General features: G+C 44.8%; 1 pseudogene; it reads left to right on the top strand.

Moving 5' to 3' along the window:
* Positions 1-7,557: 7,557 nt before the first annotated feature.
* On the top strand, positions 7,558-16,600 carry LOC121291472 (annotated as a pseudogene).
* The last annotated feature ends 1,184 nt before the right edge of the window (positions 16,601-17,784 follow it).

Genomic DNA, 17,784 nt, shown 5'->3' with positions numbered 1-17,784 from the left:
GGGTGATTACTGCCCCAACTCCACCACCACCCTGCCCATCACTTTATCTCGAGGTTATCTGTTAGTTTCACTCTTCCTGAAGGTCATTTATTAGTTTTTACGAGCCACTTGTATAAATAAGAGGGTATAAGACACATCCAATTGATGTAGGAATGTCAACATGAATCCTGAATCAGGAGACCTCAATATTTTTAGGGACTGTTTATGTGTCTTGCTACCAAGGTGACCTTATGCTCTGCTGACCAATTCCAAAAGAATTCTATTCTCATTCAGAAATGTACCATTTCTTACAGTGGGACTAACTTCATGTAAATGTCCATAAATGTACGGATATTGACTTTACAGATGTATTTCATTTTTGTCACTGTCTCAATGAGAATATCGGAACGATGGTGTTTTTGAACTCACTTTGATGATTGATCTGGCCACTACGAACTTGATACTTTATTCAGCACAGAAGAGCCAGAGTGTGAATGAGGCTCTGTGATTATTACATTAGAATGCAGCTTAGCAGAACATGATGCAATATATGCTCTTTACATAGATGTTATATCATTGAGTAATGTAGAGAAAGGGTTATTTTCCTTACTTTATTACGACAACTCAGTTATATTAATAAATTTCAAGGCCATCATGTTATTCTGTCATTGACCTGGATTTTGTAAGAGGTAGGGAAATAAAATTTTAAATCCTACATATTAAAAATGTCTACATTTCTCCACAAGGGCCACCAGTGGGGCTTTATTGAAACCTCCTGAATACCATGGGTGAAGTAACATTTGGGGCATTGCAAACACCTGTATGCTCTTGAAAATTGCAATGTCCTTTCTGTCTCCAGAGTGGTTGCAGAGAGAGGACATGTTCAGGCTGTTCAAACAGCCCAGAAATTTCTATGTTGTGATTAATGTCTGTTACCACTCCTTCTTTGGAAAGAATGTGCATCTTGATAGAAAACAGAAAGAACCATTCAGGACTGGTCAGCTCTGTAATTTGATCAGAGGAATCCCATTCATTGGGCTTGGGCTTCTCGTTATTCACTGTGATGTACAACAACAATTTCTATTTGCATTGCACCTTTGATGTAACGAAACATTCCACAGCATGTCGCAGGATCATTATGAAACAAAGTATGACACTGAGACATGTAAGGATTGGTCAGATAACAAAAAGCTGGTGAAAGAGTTAAATTTCCAGCATTGTCTTGAAGGAGGTAAATGAAGTAGAGAGGTGGAGAGGTGTAAGGAGGGAAGTCCAGAACTTGGGGCCAAGGCAACTAAAGACACAGCTACCAATGGTGGAGTGATTAAAATTGGGGATGTAAAAGAGGCCAGAATTAGCTGAGTACAGATAGCTCAGAGGGTTTGGGACTGAAGAATACAGAGGTAGTGAGAGCTGAGCCCATGGTGGGATTTGAAAACAAGAATATCAGTCTTAGGAAACACAGGAAATAGGAGCAGCAGTAGGCCATTCGGTCTCAAGACCCTGCTTCACCATGCAAAATGATCATGCTTGATCCTCTATCTCAATGCCATATTCGCGCACTCTCCCTATTACCCTTGATGCCTTAGTATATAGAAATCTAACTATCACCTTCTTAAATATATTGAGTGACGTGGCTCCACAGCCCTCTGTGGTAGAGAATTCCAGAGGTTAAACACCCTCAAGATGGAATTTCTTCTCATCTCAGTCCTAAAACCTACCCCATATCCTGAGACTGTGGCCTGTTGTTCTAGACCCCCCGCCAGTGGAAATATCATCCCTGCATCTAGCCTGTTCAACCATGTCAGAATTTTATCCATTTCAGTGATACAACCTCTCGTTCTTCTTAGCTCCAGCGAATGCAGGCCACGCTGACCCAATATCTCCTCATACAACAATCTTGCCAACCCAAAAATCAGTCTGCTGAACTTTTACTGCAATCCCTGTATGGCAATTATATCGTTTCTTAGGTAAGGAGACCAAAGCAGCACACATTACCCCAGACATAGTCTCACCAAGGCCCTGTACAGCTACAGTAAGATATCCTTGCTGCTGTACTCAAGTCCTCTTGCATACCATTTCCCTTCTTAACTGCTTGCTTGTGTTCAGTGATTGGTTTACAAGGGCAAGCGGGTCTTTCGACATGAACATTTCCCCATCTATCACCATTTAAATAATACTCTGCCATTCTGTTTTTCCTCCCAAAATGAATAATTTCACTTATCCATATGATACTGCATTTGTCATGCATTAGCCCACTCACTCAATCTGACTAAGTTGCCTTGAAGCCTCTTAACGCCCTCCTCACTGCTTATAACACAACCAAGGTTCATGTCATCAGAGAACATGGAAATATTACATTATGTTTCCTCATTCAATTCATTGTTATATATTGTGAATAGCTGGGGCCCAAGCACTGATCCCTGCGGTATCCACTAGTCACCACCTGCCACTCCAAAAAAGACCCATTTATTCTTACTCTCTGCTTCCCGTCTGCTAACCAATTCTCAATCTATGCCAATATATTACCCCAGTCCTATGTGCTTTAATTTTGCACACTAACCTCTTATGTGGTACATTAGCAAAAGCTTTCTGAAAATCCAAATGCACCACATCCACTGTTCTCCCCTAACTATTCTGCTAGTTACACTCTTAAAAAAATTCCAGTAGGTTTGATAAACATGATTTCCCTTTCATAAATCCATCTCGACTTTGTCTAATCCAATTGACATTGTCTAAGTGTCCTGTTATCACATTCTTTATAATAGTCTCTAGCATCCTCCCTACTACAGATGCTGGATAAAATTTTAAAATCAAGATGTTGCTTGACAGGGAAAGAATATAAGTCAGTGAGCACATGGTTAGTGGGTGAATGCGACTTGGTGTGAGTTAAGACATGGGCAGCAGAGCTTTGGATAACCTCAAGTTTATGGAGGGTAGAAGGTGGGAGGTCAGTCAGGAATGTGTTGGAATAGTCGAGTCTAGAGGTAATGAGGAATGTTGTTTTCAGCAGTAGATGAGGTGAGATGGGCGAAGTCAGGTGACATTGCAGAGGTGGAAATAGGCACTCTATTGATGGCATGAATATAAGGCCAGAAACTCATCTCTCCCAAGATCAAATGTGACACCAGCATTTCCAACAAACTGACTTAATCTGAGAGGGTTGCCAGGGAGAGGGATGGAATCAGTGTCAAGGGAATGGAGTTTGAAGCGGGGATTGAAAACATTGGCTTCTGTCTGCCTATATTTAATTGGAGGAAATTTATGCTCATCCATTACTGGACGTCACATAAGTACTGTGATAACTTAGTATCAGTGGAGGAGCTGAGAGGGGTGGCGGTGAGGTAGAGCTGGGTATCATGAGTGTACATCTGAAAACTAACACTGTGCCTTCAGATGATGTCACTGAGAAACAGCATGTAGATGAGAAATAAGAGAGAGGTGATGATGACAGCTTTAAAGAAGAGAGGGACAAGACCTGAAGAATAGAGAGCAGTGATGAAGATGTGAATAGACTAGTAAACAGGGCTTGGACCGCTTTGGACTGGCAAGAATGTTTATTCAGTTTCATTTACATTCTTTCAATTATTAGATTAATGAAAATAACCAGGTGACAAGACAGCTCTAAAACCACAGTGACCTTGGTTTGGATGTAAATGCATTTGTTTTGGGCAGTAATGGAAAATTCAGTTCAATGGGTCAGGGACTTGGGAGGATGTATGGTAACAATATCAGCTTGAGGTGAAACTTCTGGAGGACCCTTTCACTAGTGGGATCTCACATGCAGCACAGGACATTGTTGGAGAACGGTGCTCGATTATCCTCCCACTCACATTATTTGATAAAAACATCACGGGCAATGAGAGTCCAATGTTTCAATAAACTGCCCACGCCATGTGAGGCTCCGACAGTTACATTCAGGATCATCAATTCTATCCTGTATCTTCACACTACTGGTGGAATCCATCACATCCAGCACAGACGCACCTGATCATGTAACAAAATTACATGGGACATCTACACCACACAAATATAGCACATTGAAATAAAAACAAGAAAATGCTGGAAATGCTCAGCCTGTCTGGCAGCCTCTGTGGACAGAGAAACAGCGTAAAATGATCTCTCGTCAGACTTTTCAACTCATCGAGCTGAAACATTAACTGTGTTTCTCTGTGTACAGATGGTGCCCAAGTATTTCAATTTTTTTCTGTGTTTTTTTTCTCAGATTCCCAGCATCTGCAGTATTTTACTTTCACAATTCTGGGGAAAGTTCCAACTGGGAAAATTTGCCTCCAGGTTAGTCACTCTCTGCACTTTAGTTGCTTCACTGAAAAAAAGTTTTCCTGTTTATTTTGGATAAGTTTGTTATTGCTGGTGAACTAGATGGCAGGAAAGATAAAATTAATTAACATTTCCCCGAAATGTAAAAATAAGCAACATTTTAAAATGCTGTAATTCTGGTAAACAAGTTCTGGAAATCCACAGGTCATCAGCTGTGGAGAGAGAAGCCAGGTTAACATTCCGGGTATAAACCCTGGATCTGAACTGGGAGCTGAAAGGTCAGCAAGGATCTATGTAGAGCTGGGGGAAAGAAGGAGGGGGAGTGAGGAGAGAAATAGATGGTGAATTGTGGAGAGGGAGTTAGTGTGTAGAGTGAGATGTGAACTGCAGGAACTCGGGCGGCCGGGCAGGGAGATGCTGCCTGTAACATTCCACAGGCGGAAGGTGAAGCGACATCGCCGGATTTCAGATGGCTTCCAGCTTGTAGTTTCTTCCTCCCAGGTGTGGGGGGACCGTGACCTTCACTCATTCTGAGACCTGTGGATGTCCAACACCCAGTTTCACCGCCATCTGATCCTCCAAGGTATTTCCCCTCATAAGCTGACTTTCCCCTTCACTCGAGCTGCTTTCCCACCCTGGCCTCTGGCCTCAGTTCCCCAAGGGGCCGCCAGCTTCACTCACTCTGAGATGGAACCCGAAGAAATTTCCTTAAATGCACAATTCCTGAGTCTGTCTGTGATCAGCCTGAGTGAGATGAAGGAACTTAAATAGGAACGGACGCGTCCAGTGACAATGATGTTGTCAATAAGAGTTTCTAACCCTCACCCTATCAGATGTCTCAGTTTAAACGGTGTGGAACTGTTGAGCAGAGGAACTCGGCCCCACTGCGGAGTGAGTGAAGGCGCTGAAGAGCGGCTGAGGTGGGATGGGGAGACCGGAAAACAGCCCAGAGCCCGGGGAAGACCGGAATTAGAAAGTTCCAGTGTCCAAATTCATCAGTGGAGATACTAAGGGAGACACGGGGACATTGCTGGATAGTCAGTCCCTCTCTCCCTATATGTAAAATCAGACGCTACCGAGAAGAGCGAATAACAGCAATTCACTGAGAAGGGCAGTAAATTTAGTCGGGGAATCACTTAACTGAATGTTGAACACAGCGCATTGCTCCGTTGAAGTGGGGGATTTGTTTGGTGAATGTTTTTCCGATTGACAGCGAATTTCGGTTATCTGTGAGAAAATGAGTTGGAATCAAACTGAGATTGAATAAAATGAGTAAATGCAACAGCGTGTTTTTAAACTGATTTCTCTCAGACTCCGGGTTAGTGCCCCAGCAGGATAAGCCGTTGTTATCTGGGTGGACAAGGAAATCCATTTGACATTTAAATTGGAAGCATGGTTTTGTGGGCACACACTGGACACGTGGTTATCTCATTAAAATCAAACAAAAGCTAAACAACTGAGTGTGAGAGCAGGTATTGGAAACTCGATTATTGACCCATTCCATATCTATTGGGGGTCCCAGTCTCACAGCAGATGGTCGAGGTCCCAGCGTTGTTTACTTCTCGAGATAGAGAGGAGGTGATCCGGGAGGCAGGATGAAGTCCAGAGGAATGGACAGGAGCGTCGGCAATTTCCTCGGGACGGAACACAGCAGAAATCTGTTTCTCTATTCCTCACTCCGTCTCAATTCCAGAAAAAGCCCGTGTGATGTCTGGACGGTTTACTGTGTGAATGGTGAGCTGTTTCTGAAGAGATGCAAAAGGTTGGTTGATGATGTTCTGTCAAACTAATGTGCAGATTACAGGAATATTATATTCAGGAGGGGATTAGGTGGGATTTGGAATTCTCCTCACACCTCTGAGAACTGCAATTAATTTCAGTCCAGGCTAATGGCAGAAACACGTTTTCTGGTTACAAGGCGATAAGAATCTGATGAGTCGGATTAGTTTTGGTTGCTGTAGTACAGCCAGCTCACATAATGGATTCCTCGATTGTTCTAAACTTTCACATGGGTCTGTGGAGTGGGAGTACAGTCAATAGCACCCACAGCACCAACCTTCTGGTAACTTAATACATTACTGGGAAAAGCTGGTGAGATGAATGGAGGAATTCACACTGGGCAGTCATGATGATCTATGGTATATTGTGGAGACCCTGCCTGATCACTGATCTAGAATTCCTTAATGTTGATGCTGGATCCTCTTTCAGTTTGTGAATTCAATTGAACGGGGAAGTGAAAATGCGTTGCACATTGAAGTGAAGGACACTGGGTCTCATGGATAACTCATATCACCTTAACCCCTACCTCTCCCCGTCACCGGGGGAGGAAGATACAATCTAAGAGAGAATTGCGATAGTCTTTATAGTTTGATTAAAAAACTTGAGGTTGAATTTCCATGGGTGGATTCTCTAGACTGCCCACTGTATTTACTGGGAACCTGCAGCGTCCCCGAAGAAATGTTGTAAACGGCACCGACAGGATTTCCACTGCTCTTCCGCCGAAGTTACAGCCAATTCTGGGCACCGCACTTTGGGAAGGTTGTCAAGGCCGAAGGGATGTTGCAAGAGCAGATTTACCAGAATGGAACCAGGGATGAGGGACTTCAGTTAAATGGTGTGACTACCAAAGTGACGATTGAGAGGATCATCGTGGATTTAAAGGGAGAATTCAGGAGGAGCAGGGCAATATGTTTCAGTTTGTGTTTCGCATAAAGTAAAACACAACTTGGTCATCCATGCCTGGTGCTGCTTTGAGACAGAAGTATATGAAGGAGAGCAGCAGGCTGCCAGTCATTCACAGGACAAAATCACCACCTCCTCCCATCATCTCTCCACCCATCCCCACTACCATCCGTCCTTCGCTGTTATCGCCTGGGTTCAATTATTCCCTGTTTATTCTTCATTCTGCTCTGGGTTTTGTCTTTAGGTCTCAGAGTGGGCTGGACCTGGAGCAGCAAATAACAATAATTCCTTGAGATTCAAAACAAAATTGCTGGGAAAACTCAGCAGTTCTGGCAGCATGTATGGAGAGAAAGACAGAGTTAACGTTTCGAGTCCAGACTCGAGTAATCTGGACTCGAGAAATGTTAACTCTGTCTTCCTCTCCACAGATGCTGTCAGACCTGCTAAGTTTTTCCAGTGATTTTTGTTTTTGCTTCAGATCTCCAGCATCCGCAGTATTTTGCTTTTATCTTAATAATTCCTGTGTATTGCTGTGAAAGTCCTGAGGGAACTACCTTACTAAATGTGTTCAGAAGCAGCGCAGGAACATTGAAACTGAAAGTGGTTGGAATCAGGAAGTGCTGAGTGTGAACATGGCTTCCAGACAGCAGGAGGAGAGTTGGACTGAGGAGGCAATTTGTCCCATTTGTCTTGATTTCTTCACCGATCCGGTTTCACTGGAGTGTGGACACAACTTCTGCCGCTCCTGTATCACCCAGTGTTGGGTAAAGGAGGAGATAAATTCCTGCCCGGAATGTAGAGAAGAGTTTCCGGAAAGAAACCTCAGAATAAGTCGGGCCTTAGCGAATTTGGCTGAAAAAGCTCGAAAATTAAAGGCGAACCCGAAAGAGAAGGAAAGTAAATTTCACTGTGAGGAACATGAGGAAGAGCTGAAGCTGTTTTGTGAAACTGACAAGAAATTGATCTGTGTGAATTGTGTGGCTTCTCGGGAACACAGAGAGCACCGCTTCATCCTGATTAAAGAAGCTGTTGGAATGTACAAGGTAAAAGGGAACATCTTCGATCACCTGATTATTTGATCATATTTTCATGATCTCACGCTTTTATTTTCTGATTTTCTCTCCCAATCCCAGGATCGTGTGAAATCTTCCTTCGATTCTCTCACACAGAAGAAATCGGCGGTTCTAGAAATGGAGCAGCGGCAGAAACAGAAAATTTCCCAAATTAGAGTAAAGTCTCCCTGTGCTGACCTTCCAAATTTAATTCATTATTTTGTTGTTTGTATTACATAAAAATATTATTTTTAACGTTTCTTCTTCTAGAAACAGTCGAGCAGTCTGCAGACCCACATCATATCCGAGTTCACTAAAATGCACCAGATTCTCACTGAGAAAGAGCAGCGTTTAATCCGAGATCTCAGGGAAGAAGAGGGAAAAATTGTAAAAACAATGGAGGGAAACCTTCGTGAAATTCAGGAGAATTAAAATTCTATTCAGGAGAAACTCTCACAGTTAGAAAAACTGTTGGAACAAAAAGACGGAGTTATATTTCTGAAGGTGAGGGATTATATTTCAGTTTAGTTCAGTGAAAGTAGTATTCACCCAGCAGCAGGCAGGGAATTCACCATGAGGGAAGTTCAATGAATAAATCCTGTCCGGGTTGCTGCTGTTTCTCAGGGGGGGTCCCACGTTCAAAAGCACTCAGTGCCTGATTGAGGGTCCCAACATCGTGAAGTGGGTACGGGTCACTGAGAGGTATCCCACTGCATATGCAGCCAAGTTCCCCCACTCCGCTCTGCCGGCGACTCCGAGCCCGTGACCCCATTCCATTCATCCCTCGCCTGTGGATCACGTCCCTCCCCAGTGGTGCTTCTGAGCTTTGAAGAGGTGCCAGCCTCTGATTGGCCGACAGCTCTTAGTAGGCGGGACGTTTATCTCGACGTTTCTTCATCCCAGCGAAGGCCCACCGCTACCCAATGAAGAACCTGATTGCCATTTAATATGACAGGTCTTCCCAAAAACAGGTGGCGTGGGGTTCTTGCTAGCTCAGCAGCCGGTGGACGAGACCATCAGTACCCACATTAACTTCCACTCGATGGCTCGATGTGACAGTGAGTTCCATATTCTCATCACTTTCTTGGTAAAGAAGTTTCTCCTGAACTCCTCATTGGATTTATTTGTAACTATATTATATTTATAGCCCCTATCTTTGGACTCCCATCTCATGGAAACATCTTCACTGAATCGATCGATTCGACCCCTTTCATAATTTTAAAGATCTCTATCAGGTCTTCCCTTTTCTAGAGTAAAGTGGATCAATCTTTGCTGTTACTTGAACCCTATCAGTTCTTGTAAACCTTTTTTATACTTTCTCCTGTGCTCCGATATTCTTTGTGTAGCATCTTCCTTCTCTTCCATGTCTGCAGCAATGGGAATTGACAATTCTCAGCAGCTTGTAACAATGTCAGTGTAATTCCTGCTTTCTGGATATAGACAGTCAATCTCGGTCAACTCAGATTTGTGTTTTGTTTATTTCAGGAGGAAGCATCTCAGAAGAGGAGGTAGGACATGAACTTTAGTGAAACTCAGTGCAGTTGGTAAAATTATTCAGGCAAGTGTTTATGGACAATGTGTAATCAACTGTTTAATACTGACAGGATTTGCAATGAATATAAAGAGCTGTCACTGGCAGATGATGTCCTGTCCATTGAAATATTCAACGGACCTTTCCCGTGTCCAATGTGGGGAGAAATGCTGGATGCCATTAACCCTGGTAAAACTCAGATAATTTCCTATATCCTGATTTATATTCTACAATTTGAATCGTTATGTACACAAATATCATAGATAGTGGGTGGTATTTAATGGAGGTGACGAAGTCTCAGCTGCTGGGTGGAATGTCAGGGAGAGCCTCGTGCTGCCTCTTTTAGGGAAGACCAGTCACATCAAAAGCCACTCAGACACTTGACAGGACAGCAGCAGGCCTTCCCCCAGATCAAGGACCATGGGGGCAGAATCACACCCGCTGAGTGCTGACGGTCAATCAGAGGGGTGATGGCTGCTGTCAGTACGACACCAGCCTGAGGCCTAGGATCAAGGATGGACCCCGGCAGAAGCACACATAAATCACTTTCACTTGCAAGGAGTGTTTGGACCCTTGGATGATGAGAATAGAGGAGGTGAAATGGCAGATGTTGCATCTCCCGTGCTTGGATGGAAAGATGCTGTAGGAAAAGGAGGGGGTAGTGGAGGTGACCGAGGAGCGGATCAGTGTATCACAGAGGGAGCGGTGTCTTCAGAATCCTGAAAGGGGAGTGCAGGGGACGTTTAGTATGGTGATGGAATCAGGCTGAAAGTGGGGGAAGTGGTGGAGGATGATCTACTGAATACAGATGTTTGTGGATGGAAGGTGAGGACAATGGGAACCCTGTCATAGCTCTGAGTGGGAGGGAAAGGGGTGAGAGCAGAAGTGTGTGAAGTAGATCGGACATGGTGGAGGATCATGTCAACCAAGATGGGGAGAGTCCTCGGCTGAGGAAAAAGGCAGACAAATCGGGAGTCCTAGCACTCAAGGTCCAAACAGATGCGATGGAGGTGGAGTAACTAGGAGACTGGAGTAGAGTCATAGAGCAAACAGGGTTTGACGGAGTGTAATCAAGTTAGCTGTGGGAGTCAATGAGCTTGTCGTGAATATTAGTGGATATCTTATTCCCAGCAATGGAGTCAGAGAAGTAAAGAGTGAGAAGGTAAGAGTTAGAGATGGACCAGGAATGTAAAATGAGGCTGGAAATTACAAAAATATTAACATACGAATTAGGAGCAAGAGTAGGCCATTTGGCCCATCGAACCTGCTTTGCCATTCAATAAGATCATGGCTGATCTGATTTCGGTCCTTATGGCCTCAACTCTACATTCCTGTCTACCCCCTTTGAATCCCTTGTTAGTCAAGAATCTATCTACCTCTGCCTTAAAAATATTCAATGACCCTGCCTCCACTGCTCTCTTTAGATGAGATGTCTGTCGTAAATGGGAGACCCCTTATTTTTAAAGTGCATGCCTCAGTTCTAGTCCAGTATGTTACCCTCGACACCATGTAGTCTCATCTTGTACAGTTACCTTTGAAACACCTTGTCAAATGCCTTCTGAATCTAAGTATAACAGCAGCAGCAGTGGGAGATGTTAGTGTCATAGTCCATTTCGTGAGAATAGTAATCCCCAACCCCATTCTAATGCTGTGGGGACATGGGTTCAAATCCCACTGTGCCCGCTGGTGAAATTTAAGTTCAAGTCACAGATTGGGAACATAAAGCTAGTCTCAGGCATATTTTAGTTCATTCATTCATGGGGATGTGGGTGTCACTGGCTAGGCCAGCATATATTGCCTATCCCTAATTGCCCTTGAGAGGGCGGTGGTGAGCTGCCTTCTTGAACCACTGAGGTCCAAGTGGCGTAGGTACACGCACAAAGCTGTTAGGAAGGAAGTTCCAGGATTTTGATCCAGCGACAGTGAAGGAACAATCTTGGGATGCTTTTTTGTTTTCTACTGTGAAGACCGATACAAAATACATGTTCAAAGTCTCTGCTATTTCCTTGTTTCCCAGTTTCACCCTCTAAGGGAACAACCCTCACCTTAGCTACTCTCTCCCTTTTTATATCATTGTAGAAGCTTTCACTGTTTTCATAGTCCTTGCTAGTTTTCTCTAATTTGTCCCTTTTTATTACCATTGTTGTCATCCTTTGCTGGTTTCTTTAAAAATCCCAATATTCTGGGCTACCACTAATCTTTGCAGCATTGTACATCTTTTCTTTCAATTTGATATCATCCTGAACTTACATTGTTATCCACGAACTGTGTATCCTTTCCATGTAGTCTTTCTTTCTCAATAGAATAGCTTCTTGAGAGTTATGAAAAATATCTTTAAATATCTGCCACTGCTTCTCTACTGTCTAACCTTTTAACCTATTTTCCCATTCCACCTTAGCCAACTCTGTCTTGATAACCTTGTAATTGTCTTTATTTGTCTTCTCACCTTGAATGTGAAATTCTATCATGTTACGATCACTCTTACCAAATTGATCTTTTATTATAAGGTCATTAATTAACCCTGTATAATTACTTATTAGCACGTCTAAAATAGCCTGTGCCCTAGTTGGGTCCAGAACATATTGTTCAAAGAAACATTCTTAAATACAGCAGAAACTCATGCACCAGTCTACCATTCCAGTTTAATTTGTTCGATATATTTGAAGATGAAAATTTCCCAAGTTTATTGCTGTTCCTTTCTTACAGGTCTCCAGTATTTATTGATTGATACTCTATCTTACAGTGTAGCTACTTTCAGGAGGCCAAGAAGCATTCCACCAGTGACTTCTTTCCTTTACTATTTCTAATCTCCACCCAAACTAATGCCACATTTTGATTCTCTAAACGACTGTCATTTCTCATGACTGCACTGATCTCATCCTTTATTATCAGAGCTACCCACCTCCTTTCCTTACTTCCTGTCCTTCCAAAATATCAAGCATCCTTGCATATTTAGGTCCCAGCCAGAGTCACTTTGCAGCCATGTCTCTGTAATGGAGATCATATCATACTCATTAATTCCTAATTATGTTATCAATTGATCCATCTCCTTATGACAGCTGTGTGCATTCTGATAAAGAGCCTTTCATTTTGTACTTTTTACGATTTTCCCTACTCTGACCTTATTTGCTGTTGCACTGTTATGTTTGCAGATGACACCAAAATAGGTGGGAAAGTAAGTTGCAATGAAGAAATAAGAAATTTACAAATGGATATGGACAGGTTAGGTGAATGTGCCAAATTTTGGCAGATCAGTTTAACGTGGATAAGTGTGAGGTTATCCATTTTTGTCAGAGGGATCAAAATGTGACTTATTATTTAAATGGAGAGAAACTTCAGAATGCTGAAAGCTAGTATGCAGGTACTGCAGATAATCGGGAAGGCAAGTGGAATTTTGGCATTCATTGCTAAAGGAATAGAGTATAAAATAGGGAAGTCTTGTTGCAACTGTACAAGGCATTGGTGAGACCGCACCTGGAGTGCTGTGCACAGTTTTGGTCCCCTTACTTGAGGAAGTTTGTAGATGCCCTGGAGGTGGTTCAGAGGATGTTCACTAGATTGATTCCAGAGATGTGGGTCTTGTCTTATGAGGAGAGATTGAGCAGTTTAGGACTTCACTTTACTTGCTAGAGTTTAGAAGGATGAGAGGAGATCTAATTGAGGTATATTAGATGCTAAAGGGAATAGACAAAGTAGACATGGTGCGTATGTTTCCCCTTGTGGGGCATTCTAGAATGAGAGGCCATAGTTTTAGGCTAAGGGGTGGTGGATTTAAATCAGAGATGAGGAGGAATTGCTTTTCTCAAAGGGTCATGAATCTGTGGAATTCACTACATCAGAGTGCAGTGGATGCCGGGATGCTGATTAAATTTAAGGAGGAGATAGAGAGATTTTTAATTAGTAATCAGCTGAAATGTTATGGGGACAGGGCAGAAAATTGGAGTTGAGGCTGAAATATAATCATCCATGATCTAATGAATGGCAGGGCAGGCTCGATGGACTGAATTACCCACTCCTCCTAGTTCTTATGTTTGTACACTCTGTCCCTTCCTGTCACAATCTTGTTATCATTACTCAGCACTATTACCTTGTCCTTCCTTTTAAACTTTTGTGAACACGGCCACCGACACTATTTAGTTTAAAGCTCTCAGTCTCCTTCTTCTTCAGTTCTCTGCCCGAAGGCAGGTCTGACCCACAGCACTGCAATCGCCACCACACGTAGGGAAAGGGGACAGGTCCCAAATCCATCCCACCGGAATGACGATTGGTCACCGTGCTGTTCACACTAATCTGACCCACATCAGTCGTCCAGCCAACTGGGCCCCAAGGAGGCTGAGTTGCTATGGCAACATGCACTTCTCCATTCATTTTATAGCCTGGAACTATAAATAGTGATGTCACGGCTCCAATTCTAATTCTATCGCATAGAATCTTTCCCACTTTTACCACCTGCTATTCGCAGGATTTACAAGTTGATCCTCAACCTCTTCAGTGGTGTTACAAACACACATTCCTTGGCTATCAAGTCTTGGAGTGGGGCTTGAACCTGGAGCTTCTGGCTCAGAGGCAGAGGCAGGGGCACTGCCCGCTGTGTCACAAGATCTCCAAAGCTCTCACTGCAGCACTATTTGTACAATTCACCAGGAGCCTGGTCCCAGTGCAGTTCAGGTGAAGGCTGTCCCAATGGTACCGCTCCCTCTGTCCCCAGTACTGGTGTCAGTGTCCCATCCATCAAAACACTTTCCCATCTGTTCTGTAAAATATTTCCACGCCTGTGGGAAATTTGCTGGAGTAATTGGGGGTAATTTTCAAACCATAATCACACACACAGGCAACCATTCTTATACGCACATAAAAATAGTTCCATACTCAGTCAGACGCCTACCCATTCACACACACATACACACACACGCACACCGATCTGAAGAAATATTTGTCGACGCACAGACACACTCATACTCCCAATCCGACAGAGTGAGTTTCCTCAATCAGTAATCTGCTCAGCAGTGTGGTGTGTTTGAATCCCAGATATTGTAAATCCCTTTTATGCTGCATTAATCTGGGAACAGGATTTATTTTTACATTGAGGCTCCAGTCCCAGCTTTTGCTCATTTTCTTATTTCTATCCCCACACAGTCCCACAGAGCTGAGGAGGGTGGGTGTAATGTTTGATATTTCCAGAAGCTGTGACTTCCCTCTGTGGAAGTCCCAGTGTTTTCTGCAGTTGTCAGATTCTCGTTTCCTCCCCTCAGGGCGGCTGTTTTTCAGGTTGAACAAGAGGAACACAAATCAAAAATTGTCAAATCGATGAAAGTCTCTCCCCCGATCCCCAACGAGTCATTTCCCTGATCCCCAGTCACTCTCTCTCCCGATCCCCAGTCACTCTCTCCCCCGATCCCCAGCGATTCCCTGCCCCGATCCCGTGAGTCTCACCCCGATCCCCAGCGAGTCTCTCCCCCGATCCCCAGCGACTTGCTGCCCCGATCCCGTGAGTCTCACCCCGATCCCCAGCGAGTCTCTCCCCCGATCCCCAGCGACTTGCTGCCCCGATCCCCAGTGAGTCTCTCCCCGATCCCCAGTGAGTCTCTCCCCGATCCCCAGCGAGTCTCTCCCCCGATCCCCAGCGACTTGCTGCCCCGATCCCCAGTGAGTCTCTCCCCGATCCCCAGTGAGTCTCTCCCCCGATCCACAGCGAGTCTCTCCCCCGATCCCCAGTGAGTCTCTCCCCCGATCCCCAGTGAGTCTCTCCCCCGATCCCCAGTGAGTCTCTCCCCCGATCCCCAGTGAGTCTCTCCCCCGATCCCCAGTGAGTCTCTCCCCCGATCCACAGCGAGTCTCTCCCCCGATCCCCAGCGAGTCTCTCCCCCGATCCCCAGCGAGTCTCTCCCCCGATCCCCAGCGACTTGCTGCCCCGATCCCCAGTGAGTCTCTCCCCGATCCCCAGTGAGTCTCTCCCCGATCCCCAGCGAGTCTCTCCCCCGATCCCCAGCGACTTGCTGCCCCGATCCCCAGTGAGTCTCTCCCCGATCCCCAGTGAGTCTCTCCCCCGATCCACAGCGAGTCTCTCCCCCGATCCCCAGTGAGTCTCTCCCCCGATCCCCAGTGAGTCTCTCCCCCGATCCCCAGTGAGTCTCTCCCCCGATCCCCAGTGAGTCTCTCCCCCGATCCCCAGTGAGTCTCTCCCCCGATCCCCAGTGAGTCTCTCCCCCGATCCCCAGTGAGTCTCTCCCCCGATCCCCAGTGAGTCTCTCCCCCGATCCCCAGTGAGTCTCTCCCCCGATCCCCAGCGAGTCTCTAATTCTCTGCTTTTCTCTCCCAGTCTCTGTGAACCTGGATGTGGAAACAGCGAGTCCCTGGCTCGAGGTGTCTGAGGATCTGAAGAGTTTGAGACGGACCCGGACCCGGAGGAGTCTCCCTGACACCGGGAAGAGGTTTACAGTCTGGTCCTCTGTCCTGGGATCAGAGGGATTCACATCGGGGAGACATTACTGGGAGGTGGAGGTGGATGGGAATCGGGGCTGGAGTCTGGGAGTAGCCGCAGAGTCTGTGGAGAGGAAGGACGGGGTCAGTCTGAGCCCGGAGACTGGATTCTGGACCATTGCGCGGTTTGAGGATCAGTTTTATATAAACTCCTCTCCTGGATCCCGTCTCCCTGTCGGTCAGATCCCCGGGAAGGTGGGAGTTTATCTCAGTTTTGAGTCTGGGACAGTTTCATTTTACAGCGCGGACACCAAGTCCCATCTCCACAGCTTCACTGGGAATAAATTCACTGAGAAAGGTTATCCTTTCTTCTGGAGTTTGGATGTAAACGAGCTTCTGAGCATCTGCTCCGGTTCTGAACAGGATCCGGAAAAGGGGCGGGACCTAAGGGGTCACATCATCCCTGACGTCACAAGGAATTGACCCCGTGATTAGGGTCAGGAACAGAGGTCAGGGGTTGAAGGTTAGAAACCACCATTGACAACAGGTTGTCACTAAATGTGTCATTTAATTTCCAAATTGTAAAATCCCAATCAGACTGTAAATAAAACCAATACAAATATCAATGTCAGGGGATTAAAATAAAATGTAAATTTAATATCTTGTGTGTCTCCTTCCTTCATTAACTCCCTGCTTCAGTCAGTCAAACCACCCAGTCCCATCCTCCATCTCTTCACCTGTTTCCCAGTCTGTAGCTGGGATTTCTTCTGTGTTTCCATTTCTCACTCTGCACCCACACTTGATTCCAACAAAAAACAAAAAATGCTGGAAAAACTCAGCAGTCCTCACCGGACTGAAAACATTATCTCTGTCTCTCTCTCCACGGATGCTGTCAGACCTGCTGAGTTTTGCAGCATTTTTTGATTTCGTTTCAGATTTCCAGCATCAGCAGTATTTTGCCTTGATACCAACGCCTGTTTTGTGTCCGGTGAAAATTCCTCCGAAAGTGTTTAACTTTCCCTTGCAGTTCATTGTAATGCCGATCGTAGCCAGAAGATGGTGGTGTTGAGCTGTACAACGAACAGTCAAGTTTTACAGCGCAGTATCGCCACCTGCTGCTGGATACATGGGACTGGCGGAAATATGATTGATACTCAAAACAAAAACAGAATTACCTGGAAAAACTCAGCAGGTCTGGCAGCATCGGCGGAGAAGAAAAGAGTTGACGTTTCGAGTCCTCATGACCCTTCGACAGAACTGGACCATGAGGACTCGAAACGTCAACTCTTTTCTTCTCCGCCGATGCTGCCAGACCTGCTGAGTTTTTCCAGGTAATTCTGTTTTTGTTTTGGATTTCCAGCATCCGCAGTTTTTTTGTTTTTATCTCTGTGATTGATACTCACCTGCTCTGAACCTCAGCCATGTCCTGTGATTGAATTCATCTGTCTCCGACACCAGAGGTGGGACTTGGTTCTTAGAAAGACTGTTACATACTCTAGTATTTGCTTAACAATTGCTTATCAGTGCTACTTCTGAAAAGGTTACGGAGTAGGTACATAGCTCTTAAGCACGATTCCAACATCTCGCTTCAGAGTCTAATTCATGACTGACTGGTATCAGTAGCACATCATCATCTACATCATATATTAGCATATTCCACCTGTTAACCCACGTTAATCCTTAATACCACACCGCCCCATGCCACCAAGTGCGTTATCCTACTTTTTAACAACAACATGAAACTATGCCGTTAATTTATTTACATTACATTTCTGCAACTCCCTTTTTATAATTACAGATTCTACTCAACTCCAGCTCCCACTCTTCCCCTCCCCAGGT

The sequence above is a fragment of the Carcharodon carcharias genome, chromosome 19 (assembly GCF_017639515.1).
Source record: "Carcharodon carcharias isolate sCarCar2 chromosome 19, sCarCar2.pri, whole genome shotgun sequence".
NCBI lineage: Eukaryota > Metazoa > Chordata > Chondrichthyes > Lamniformes > Lamnidae > Carcharodon > Carcharodon carcharias.
This window is presented reverse-complemented; position numbering and strand designations above follow the sequence as displayed.